Genomic DNA, 12,162 nt, shown 5'->3' with positions numbered 1-12,162 from the left:
GAAATGAAATGAGCTTACTGAATAGGATATTTGTTGATGTGTAAAGTTGATTTTAGCTATTCATTGTTAAGAGACTTATTTACACATTATTTACACAATAATGACTGACATTTCCATTCATACGTTTACTCATACATACAAAAGCTAGAGGACACATACTTACACTATTTGTAAAACAACAACAACAACAAAAACAACAACCTGTTTTACTGTAACTAGCAATTTCATTGTCTAAGCAAAAACATCATGCATCTGATTGTGAAATGTCTCCACCATTATTAAAACCAAAGCTATGCCTTTGCAGCCACACCTGCACAATATGCACACAGACACAAAATATTTTCCATCATACTGTCCCTGTCCCATACATGTCCCTACCTTTATTTTTGTAACTCTCCCTTTGGTAGAATCCCTGTGACAAAGAAAACCAATTGTGATTTAAAAGCTTCCTGAATCAAATCCAAAGCATGGGTCCCTCTGTCTCAGAACTCCACAGACCAGGTAAAACCTCTCTTCTTCAGTGAGCATTGTAAAACTCAGATTGCACTGGTACACCTGCCTCCAGATAACGTCATTCAACAGCTTGCCACATTCTTTCTCTCCCTCCCCAGTTTCACTCTCGTTCTGATTGCAAATAAGTGAGGAGAGTGAGGAGGCGCTTATAGTCCATCTGAAATCCAAACTGATAGTTCATTAGTTTGTGTGGATTACTGTCCATGGATTAGAATGGAAAGAGACTTGTCACAGTCTATTAGTGTAAGTCTGCTGTGGGTCAGATCAGTTATCAAAAGGGCACTGCACGAGCAACAAGCCCTGCTCAGGATGCATTAACTGTTGTCACTCTATCTCGTGTTTGTCTTGCTCTCTGTCAGAAATCAGCCATTCAGAATCAAAACTGTTGTTCTTAATGCATATGCTTTAAGTTGTGTAGACAAGTAAAATTGTGCCTATAGGCATGAATTTTGTTAAATTATGAAATATACAATTCTAATTCACTGTTTTGTGGATTAGTTGGAGCAGACGTGAAGGAAAATCATCAAGTGTCTGTCATATAAGAGAAATCCTTTAAAACACTTAAAAAGCATCCCTGGATGCACTTCATGAAGTTGGTTTTGGTAAAACTATAAGAACACGTTTTTGTCTTTAAATTTACTTTTATCTATATAGGTCTTCTCAAACACTCAATAAAATTATTATATGATATAAACAAAAAATCCAAAGTGTGTTGTTTTCATTTGCATTAAAGTGAATTGTTTTATTAAATGCATGCCCCAGAGCACGGATTTAAAAAAAAAAAAAAATCTGACATTCCAGAAATTTCTCATTGTTTCACCTTTAGTTTGCTTTCATATATTTAAAGAGAGTTTGGATGAATATCATTAATTTATATGTGTTGATCAAAATGTATTTTTGTATATGTATAGTACTGTGCAAAGGTCTTAGGCCACCACCAGCTTTGTTGTTTTAGAAATGTTTTAATAACCATACATATTTATTTTTTTGGTCTTTATTATGATACAAACAGAAAATACAGGAAATATGGACACAAAATGTAAAGAAAATTCAGAACAAAATGGCTTCTTTAAGAAAAATCTGTATTTAGTGTGACCTCCTGGACTTCTTCCATTTTCTCAAAGAAGAAAATCTGAGAAACTTCTCATCAGATTTTGAAAGTTTTCTTGTCCTTCCAGTCCTTTTCCATTCCACTTATGTTTAAGAGAGCCAGGTTCCTGCTATTGCTCAAGTGTAAGGGGAGGTCACTAAACACTTGCCACTCTAGCCTACAGAAGTCATTTTTTTCCTGTATTTTCTGGTTATGTTCTAATAAAGAAAATAATTATATGGTCATTATAACATTGCTAAAACAACATCTAATGGTGGCCTAAGACTTTTGCACAGGACTGTGTGTTTGTGTGTGTGTGTGTGTGTGTGTGTGTGTGTGTGTGTGTGTGTGTGTGTGTGTGTGTGTGTGTGTGTGTGTGTGTGTGTGTGTGTGTGTGTGTGTGTGTGTAGATCGATCATTTAAGTGACAATTTATCTGCAGGCAGGGAGTCAGAACCAAATATGTATTGTGCACAAGTTTTATTAACTAAATCACGAACACAACTACTCTAACAAACACAATCACAAGTACATAGGTTAAATGAAAAGTGATAGAATGAAACTGGAACAGGGAATGAAACTAGGAAGCATCGTTCAAACGAATATTCGCAAACAGCGAACGACAGCTCTCAAGCTGTGGTTAGAAGCATAGTTTCTTGTTTTTAGAACATGTGGACTTAATAAAATCTTATCTTGAGCGAAGTAAGCAAGCTGACATTAAGTACAATGTATACAGTGTTCAGCATAAATGAGTTCACCCCCTTTGAAAAGTAACATTTTAAACAATATCTCAGTGAACACAAAAACAATTTCCAAAATGTTGACAAGACTAAGTTTAATATAACATCTGTTTAACTTATAACATGAAAGTAAGGTTAATAATATAACTTAGATTACACATTTTTCAGTTTTACTCAAATTAGGGTGATGCAAAAATGAGTACACCCCACAACAAAAACTATTATATCTAGTACTTTGTATGGCCTCCATGATTTTTAACGACAGCACCAAGTCTTCTAGGCATGGAATGAACAAGTTGGCGACATTTTGCAACATCTATCTTTTTCCATTCTTCAAGAATGACCTCTTTTAGAGACTGGATGCTGGATGGAGAGTGATGCTCAACTTATCTCTTCAGAATTCCTCATAGGTGTTCGATTGGGTTCAGATCAGGAGCCACTGAATCACTTTCTTCTTCAGAAATCCAACAGTGGCCTTAGATGTGTGTTAAGGATTGTGATATTGGAAAAGTGCACGACGACCAAGGGCACGGAGTGATGGTAGCATTTTTTCTTTCAGTATAGAGCAGTACATCTGTGAATTCATGATGCCATCAATGAAATGCAGCTCCCTGACACCAGCAGCACTCATGCAGCCCCACATAAGGACACTGCCACCATCATGTTTCACTGTAGGCACCATGCATTTTTCTTTGTATTCCTCACCTTTGCAACGCCATACAGTTTTGAAGCCATCAATTCCAAAAACATTTATCTTGGTCTCATCACTCCAGAGTATAGAGTCCCAGTAGTCTTCATCTTTGTCAGCATGCACCCTGGCAAAATCTAGGCGGGCTTTTTTGTGCCTGGGCTTTAGGAAAGGCTTCTTTCGTGGACGACACCCATGCATGCCATTCCTCTGCAGTGTACGTCATATTGTCACGGGAAATAGTCACCCCAGTTTGGCTTTCTACTTCTTTAGAGTGAACTTGCATGCCGATTTTCTTCAACTCTTCTCATCAAAAGACGCTCCTGTCGAGGTGTTAACTTCCATGGACGACCTGGACATCTCTGTGAGATGGCTGCAGTTCCATCTTTTTTTAATTTTTGTACCACTTTTGCTACAGTATTCTGATAAGTAAAGCTTTGCTGATCTTCTTGTAGCCTTCACCTTTCTGTTGTAAAGAAATTATTTTCTTTCTCAGGTCTTGTGACATTTCTCTTCCGTGTGGTGCCATTGCTGACAGCATGAAATGGGAAGGGGTTTTAACATCCTTTTATAGTCAACTGTCTGCTGGACACCTGTGTAATGAATAATTATAATAATTAGACTGGTTGAATTCTTGTTAAATTAGACATTTGTAGTCTAAAATTTAGCTTTGTTCCAGAGTACTCATTTTTGCATCACCCTAATTTGAGTAAAACTGAAAATTTTGTTCTCTAAGTTATATTATTAACCTTACTTTCATGTTATAAGTTAAACAGATGATATATAAAACTTAGTCTTGTCAACATTTTGGAAATTGTTTTTGTGTTCATTGAGATATTGTTTAAAATGTTACTTTTCAAAGGGGGTGAACTCATTTACGCTGAGCACTGTATCTTTTATTTCGAATATATACAAATGTCATTTACATATTTTAGTTTGTCAAGAAACTTTAAGCAAAAATAAGTAGTCCTCAGATGCCATGTCCATAATTTATAGCAAAAATCTAGCATTAATTCCATCTCAAACAGATTAATTTAAAGAAGTTATTACTCCACCACCTGCGTGACATCATTCACCAACGTGGCTGAACGACAGATTTGCGACAATACAGTTTCGGGAACAGTCATGACTAGCTAGTTGATTTGTTCAATGATGCATCATACTATGGTAGTGAAGCAGCAAGTTACATTGTTGTACAGGAAACGCACCCCTGGTTGAGAGACCAGGACATGGACCCTCTCTCCATGAGTAAGCACATGGCTGGTTGTAGATTGAGGTCTGTCGTCGTGGCCGCGCCGAACGGAGAGGCCACGCAGAACGGCAAAAAGAAGATGCAGAGAAGGAAGAGCTGATGGTTGTCCGTTAGGTGGTACTAAAGTTGCAATTTTCTTCAGAGATGGAATGAAGGAATTGCAGTCTGACTCTGTTGGGAGAGTCCTCTCTCCCGGGGAGGAGAGTGAAGACATAGCAGGCTATGGGGTCCCACATGCACATCAACTAGAAGAAGCAGCAGTAGAAGCAAGAAGAGAATGAGGCGGAGCTGTGTGTGGCTCTTTAAAGTCTGGGAGAAGTCACACCTCTTAGGGTTGACCTTACCAATGAGATAGGTGGAATTTCCGAGCAGGAAATACCTCTGTGGGGGAGTTTTACAAGTCTTTGTCCTTCTAGCAGGGCATTTGCATATGTAACTGGCTGGGTTGTTGAAGAAGAAACTATTAAAGATTCTTGTCATACTAGTATGTTGCACAGGTATCGACATATCATATGCATGATCATGTAAATCTTCAAAATACAAACTCGTAGATCCCAAACTTGGCATAGGTGAGGTTACATTAACCATTGGTTCTATCATAAAATATGCATAAAACAAAATACCATACAACACTACACAAGACAGCCATAATCATACACACAATGTCCTGGGATGCATGTTCATTTATAGATCAGTTCGTTTTAAAATAAATGCAGAAAATGCAGTGTGTGTGTGTGTGCGTGTGTGTGTGTGTGTGTGTGTGTGTGTGTGTGTGTGTGTGTGTGTGTGTGTGTGTGTTTTTGTGACATATCAGGACACAAATTTGTATAATGACATGGGTATGACATAGGTATTACAAGGAGAGGGTGACTTATGAGGACATTACCCCATGTCCCCATTTTACAAAAGGCTTATAAATCATACAGAATGAGTTTTTTTGAGAAAGTAAAAATGTGCAGTTTTCTGTGATGGGTAGGTTTAGGAGTAGGGGATGTATAGGGCGATAGAAAATACGATTTGTACAGTATAAAAACCATTACACCTATGGAATGTCCGCACAATTTATAAAAACAAACGTGTGTGTGTGTGTGTGCGCGCTTGTGTGTGTGTGATTAAATGGGTAATGTTCAATGTCATGTTCACATTTATATTTGATGAGAAAGTAAACAAGTTGCCATGCAGATATCATAGCAGATGTGTTTCTCCATGGTGATTTACAGTAAACTTATTACAGTGACAGTTCCCCTAGAGCATCCTGAGGGTTAAGAACATATACAAACTTTGTGCATTTTTACAACAAACAAACAAAAAAAAGAATTTAGTATGATTTATAAGCTGTTTTCTTATATACAGTAGGGCACCAATACATTAGCAGCAGCTACTTCATGTCCTTAAATTGCAAGGTGGAGTCACCATGGATTGGACTTGTTGGTCCAGAACATCCAACAGATGCTCAATCAAATTGAGACCTGCAAAATTTGAAGATAAGCCACACCTTGAACACCTTGAACTTTTCATTATGTTCCTCAAACCATTCCTAAACATTGTAGTGAGGCAGGGTGCAATGTCCTGCTGTAAGAGGCCATCAGGGAATATCACTGCCATTAAGAGGTCTAGCTAGTCTTCAATGACGTTTAAGTAGGGTGCATTTGTCAAATTGACATCAAAATGGCCAAAGCCAGGGTTTTCCAGCATAACATTGCCCAGAGCATCACAGTCCCTTGACTGACCTGTCATCTTCCCACAGTGTATTCTGGTGCCAACACTTCCCCAAGTAAACGGTGCATACGTGTATGGGCGTCCATGTAATATAAAAGAAAACAGGACTCACCAGACCAGACAACCTTTTTCAACTGCTTTAAGGTACGATGCTTGTTGGCCCATTAAACAGGAGTCATTATGGCCACTCTGACCAGTCTGTGCCTACACAGCCCCATATGCATCAGGGTGCTATGCAATTCCTCATATAGACATATTTAAAATTGTCGCCATATAGACCTTTTGTCAGTTTGATCCAGACGGGATAGCCTTTGTAGGAAACTTTTTCCTCGTCGAAGCAGAGACCAGGAGACGTTGGGATATCTTTCAAGCAGAAGTTACTCTTTATTGAGAAACGCGCTGTGTCATCCAAGTCTAACTAAGGCAGTGTACATTGTAGTTTATATACTTTTTAGGGGGCAGTGCTTAGGGATGGAGACAAAGCACCTGGGAAACGGCCTTAAACAAAGCATGCAAATTAAGTATTCAGGTATACAAACCCGTCCCAGACTCTAGAGTGTCTCAAGTCCTAATCCAATCAGCATAACTATTCAATAAATGGGACAGGGGCTCCAAGATCCATTAAAGACAAAAGGTGAGAATCTCAGTAATCTGACTCATTAGACATACAATAAAGAGAACAGGAATTGGCAGAAAACTCTTGCTGGAAACTTTGCTTAACAGAATCATTCATCTGATGTCATCGTCTTTACCTTAATATGCTAAATACAATGTACTTCACCTTAGTATTTCATGTGATGTTATGTCAGGATGTAGGATCAGCAGATCTTAAACAGATTCTTAAATTTGTAATCCCACACCTTCATTGCCCTTGTGTATCGATGAGTCTTGTGCACCCAACACCCTTTGATCGATTTGTGGTTTGTCCCTCCTCGGACCATTGTTGGTAGATGTCCTGGACACTTCAGAAGACTTGTTGTTTTAAAGATGGTCTGATCCAGCTGTCTGGCCATAACATTTTGGCCCTTGTCAAAGTAACTCTGGTTTTTATTCCTGCCCATTTCTGCAGCACTAACAAACTAACTGCATGAACTGTACTACATGACTACATAAACTTAAGAAATTACCCAGACCTTTGTAGCAACTGAGACAGATCAGACACACAATTATTTGTTATATTTAACAAATAATCCATAATATCCCTAACCCAACAAGCAAACCGTGGGCAAGAGTTATCTGAACTACCCCCAAACTGCAACTAACACACAGGCAGAACCAGGCGTCTGGTTAAAGGACACATTAAGACTGATAAGACTGTTTTTATGACCCAAAGGAATTTACAGAGAGTTTTGACTCTCACTTAATTTTCATTGAAACAGACAAATAAATCCTTTTAATCCTATTTTCTATAACCACTTGAGAAATGTATAAACATACATCCAATTTTTCCATCTCATGATTTTCCTTTTATAGGGTTTTGTCTACAGTATGTATTAATTCAAACTCTGTTGGATTAATGTTTCAGAATTGCATACTGTGGTTAACTAAGGTCACATGTGTAGCATGCTTGGTATCTATAAACTCCAATTTTCGTTTCGTATTTGTTAATTTACATTACATTTTGCTAAATCTGTGACACATTAATATTATAAGAATCTTGAAGGTTCTTCTCTTAAACACCCAATCCCATTTCATATGCAAAACACCCTGCTAGAACACAAAAGATCGTAAAGTTTCCCTCCGAAAGTACTATTCCTCATTGGCTCACTCAAATCCTGACGGTGTGACATCTTCACACTTTAAAAGAACACTGATCACAAGATCACAGGTGGATTCTGAGAAATTCTGATGTGAAGATGCTGAGGCTAGAAGTCTTCTAAGGAACCCTAAGTTTGTGCCAGGCTGCAGCCTTGTCTTTCCGTTCATTAAAGATCCTCTGACTCCAACTGGTTCTCTCTCATCAAGACAATATCAGCAAAGATTAACTGTAGCCTTAATAAATTGCATCAGGACAGTTTTACTCAAATGGGCAAGACATGCAAGTATCAAACTTAGTCTCATTGTTTGATACTACATTAAGTATACTACATAAGTATAGGATTTCCCCCTTCTGGTCTATGTATCCCTGTCTCTGCTGAGCCACCAACCACCAACAGAGCATTTAAAATACCAAAATAAAAAATTATTTAAAATATTACCAAGTAAAATGCTGCAACATGACAATACAAACAACAATAAAATCATAAATGGACTTTAATTGATTCAATTGATTCATAATCCTAGTTCACGCGCCTCAAAGCACTTTCCAGAAAGTCAGCGCGCGCCATTAATCTATTTCATTTCAGAGTGACAGTATGAGATTAATACAATGTTTCTGCTCAAAACTCACTCGACTGCGATCTAATGCAGATATTGTATATAATAAACTGACACATAAATGTATTATAAGACAGAACGTAGAAGTTTACTGTCACCGTAATGTGGGAATTATGATCACGCAATATTGAATGATGGATCATCAAAGAATCGTCTTTCTGCGAATCATTAAGAAATTATGGTTCAATTCTATTTAAAGAAATGTGAGGTAAATGTGTGAATACACATTTCTCCAAATGTGTGCACTTTTGGACAAAAAGTTTGTATGTTGTGTAGCGAACCACTGTGATCAAAAATAAATGCGAGTAAACGCGACTGAAAAGGTTTGTGTCTCATTATTCTATTCAAAATATCAATAACTTTTGTGGTCAAATATCGAAGCTATCTAAACTATTTAATATAATACTTCAAAGCTCAAGGTCAAATAGAATATTTATTGTTTCTGTAACGATAACCAAAAAATTAAGAATTTTTTTTTCAAGGGGGAAAAAAACTTTTCAAAACTACCCACCCTGTCTTCACCTATGAGTGGTCATAATGTTTTGGCTCATCGGTGTAGTATTATTTTAGAGAATTCAGTGCTTCCAACTTTGTTGCAACAGTTTGTGGAGTGCCCTTAGAAGAACTTGACTCGCCTGTGCAATAGCTCAGACCTGAACCCATACTGAACACCTTTGGAATGCTGACTGCAAGCCTAGCATGCTTGACTTTGCTTATGCTCATCATGTCTGAATGGGAGCAAATCCCCAACTAGAACAGCACTATACCAGCGTAAACCAGCCTGGACCAACATGGAATTCATGCTGGTTTATGCTGGATTTTTCAGCAGATTAATTAGCCAGGTAACACATACATTGATTTGGCGACCTTCATTTTGGTTTCTTTTTTTATATTCCTAAGGAAGAATTGTTCAGGTCAAGCCAATTTTGAAGTTATCAGGTTAACCCAGTGAGTACCTCTAGAGGCACTAGCAGGTAAGACCGGATTTAGCATATGTTCCTTAAGAGGTTCAGAGGAGGGAGATCTTAATGTGGAGATTGAGAGCATAGTGCTAAACGAGCGACATGGGGAGAGAGAGACAGGAGAAGATAAAGTGGGATAATTAGGCTAAGTGAGGTTTGACCCGTGACATGGATTCAAGAAAAAGTTTGGTGAAGAATCATATATATGTCCTAGAAAACCAAAATAATGACTTTTACTGTCTGCTTAGTGCCCCTTGATGTTCCACCAATATTGTTATCAGGAGCAGCTCTCAAAAGATCTCAGAAATTTCTAAATCTTTGGCCAGAGTGTGTAGACTCTGTCTGTGAATGTGTTGGCAGGCTATTAAAGAACATTGTTTGGTGCAGAGTGTTTGATGTTTGGCCTTATAATCCGGCTAAAACTATCTAATAGATTAAATGAACTAACAAAGCCCAGTTAGCTTCTTACTTGGATATACACACATGTACGCATAAGCGCCTCCTTCTGGTAAGCAGACAATGGTGCTACTGTATTCTGCACAATCCAGAGGAACTGTCTAATAATTTTATCAAGTTGAATTTAAAACGTTATGTTTTGCAATACATTATCATGTTTCCATCAAATATGTCTAAATCTATCGAATAACAACAAGATTTAAAGTTGAAAATTAGTTTTCTTTTTAATTAAAGGGACAGTTCACTCAAAAATGAAAATTCTGTCATCATTTACTCACCCTTTAACCAGAGAGTTGAGGATAGCCATTGACTTCCATATGGGGAAAAAAATAAAAATAAAAAAATGCTATGGAAGTGATAAGTCAACACAGGAGTGAATTCTGAACTTTGAGTTTGAGTGGATGGTTATAAAGAAACATTCCAGGTGTTTCTTTATTTTATACCTTCTCTAATATAAATGTCACTAGGATATGTACCGAAAACTATTGTACCGAAACTATTATACCGAAAGCTGGCTATTATTAAACCTCTTATTAAAAAAACACAACTTGATCCTACACTGTAACAAGTTCAATTTACAACAAGTTGAGAAAACTCAAAAACCTCCTGCAGCTGGTTGCCTTAAACCTTTCAGTTTTCTCAACTTTTTATTTTTTACAGTGTAGAGAATTAGTCAATTACAGACCAATCTCGAATCTACCTTTTCTATCAAAAATACTAGAAAAGGCAGTATCACAACTATATTCCTTTTTAGAAAGAAATGGTATCTGCAAGGATTTCCAGTCAGCATTTAGACCGTACCATAGTACTGAGACTGCTCTCATTAAAGTTACAAATTATTTACTCTTTTCATCAGATCATCGTAGTATCTCTATTAGTGTTATTGGATCTCAGTGCTGCATTTGACACTATCAACCACATGATTCTTTTGAATAGACTCGAAAATTATGTTGGCATTAGCACTGGAATAGCACTGGCATGGTTCAAATCATCTGACCGTTATCAGTCTGTAGCAGTAAACGAAGAGATGTCATACCGATCACAAGTTCAGTACCACAAGGCTCAGTACTAGGATCGTTGCTTTTCACTCTGTACATGCTACCCTTGAGAGATATCATTAGGAAGCAGTTAAGTTTTCAGTGTTACGCTGATGATACTTAGGTCTATATTTCTTCACAAAATTAACGGAACGCATAGCTGATATAAAAAATTGGATGACTAGTAATTTCCTACTACTACATTCAGAAAAAACAGAGATTCTAATTATTGGACCAAAACCTCTGCACATAATACCCTAGAATACTGTCTAACACTTGATGGCTGCTCTGTTAAGTCTTCGTCGTCAGTTAGGAACCTGGGTGTGCTCTTTAATGCCAATCTTTCATTTGAAAGCCACATTTTTAGCATCTGTAAAACCGCATTCTTCCATCTTAAATATATATCTAAACTATAGCATATGCTCTCAATGACAAAAACAGAACAGTTAGTTCATGCGTTCATGACCTCAAGGCTAGATTACTGTAATGCTCTACTGGGTGGTTGCCCTGCACAGTTAATAAACAAACTACAGCTGGTCCAAAACGCAGCAGCTAGAGTTTTTACTAGAACCAGGAAGTATGACTGTATTAGCCTGGTTCTGTCAACACTGCATTGGCTCCCTATAAAACATTGTATACATTTCAAAATCTTGATAATTACTTACAAAGCACTAAATGATTTAGCTCCCCAGTGCTTGTGCAAGCTCTTAACACATTATAGCCTTCACGCTTATAGCGATCTCAGAATTCTGGCCAGTTGATAATACCTAGAATATCAAAATCAACCGCATGCTGTAGATCCTTTTTTACTATTTAGCACCTAAACATTGGAACAGTCTTTCTAACATTGTTCGGGAAGCAGACGCACTCTGTCAGTTTAAATCTAGACTAAAAACATCTCTTTAACCTGTCATACACATAACACATTATGGATTGTTAGGCTGCATAAATTAGGTCAGCCGGAACCGGGAACACTTCCTATAACACCCGATGTACTCATTACATCATAAGAAGAAAGGCATCTATGCTAATATTAGTCTCTCTGTTTATCCCAAGGTTTACCATAGTCAGCCGGATCCGGGCCGTATCCAGATCAGAAGGAGAACCTGCGCCTAAACATGACAACAACATCAACACATCCTTGAAATGTCAGCTAGATTGTGTCAGCTAGACCATCCCCTGTGAAGGCCTCATTGACACAACAGCCAATGGCACAGATCCCCAACAAAAGCGTTTCCATACCGGCGTGATGAATCCATTCTTCAAACAGATGGAACTGGATTAACTATTTTGACTGTTCTGATCCCAATCTGACTTATGACCTGTAATG

The sequence above is a fragment of the Ctenopharyngodon idella genome, chromosome 5 (genome assembly GCF_019924925.1).
Source record: "Ctenopharyngodon idella isolate HZGC_01 chromosome 5, HZGC01, whole genome shotgun sequence".
NCBI classification, from domain to species: Eukaryota; Metazoa; Chordata; class Actinopteri; order Cypriniformes; family Xenocyprididae; genus Ctenopharyngodon; species Ctenopharyngodon idella.
This window is presented reverse-complemented; position numbering follows the sequence as displayed.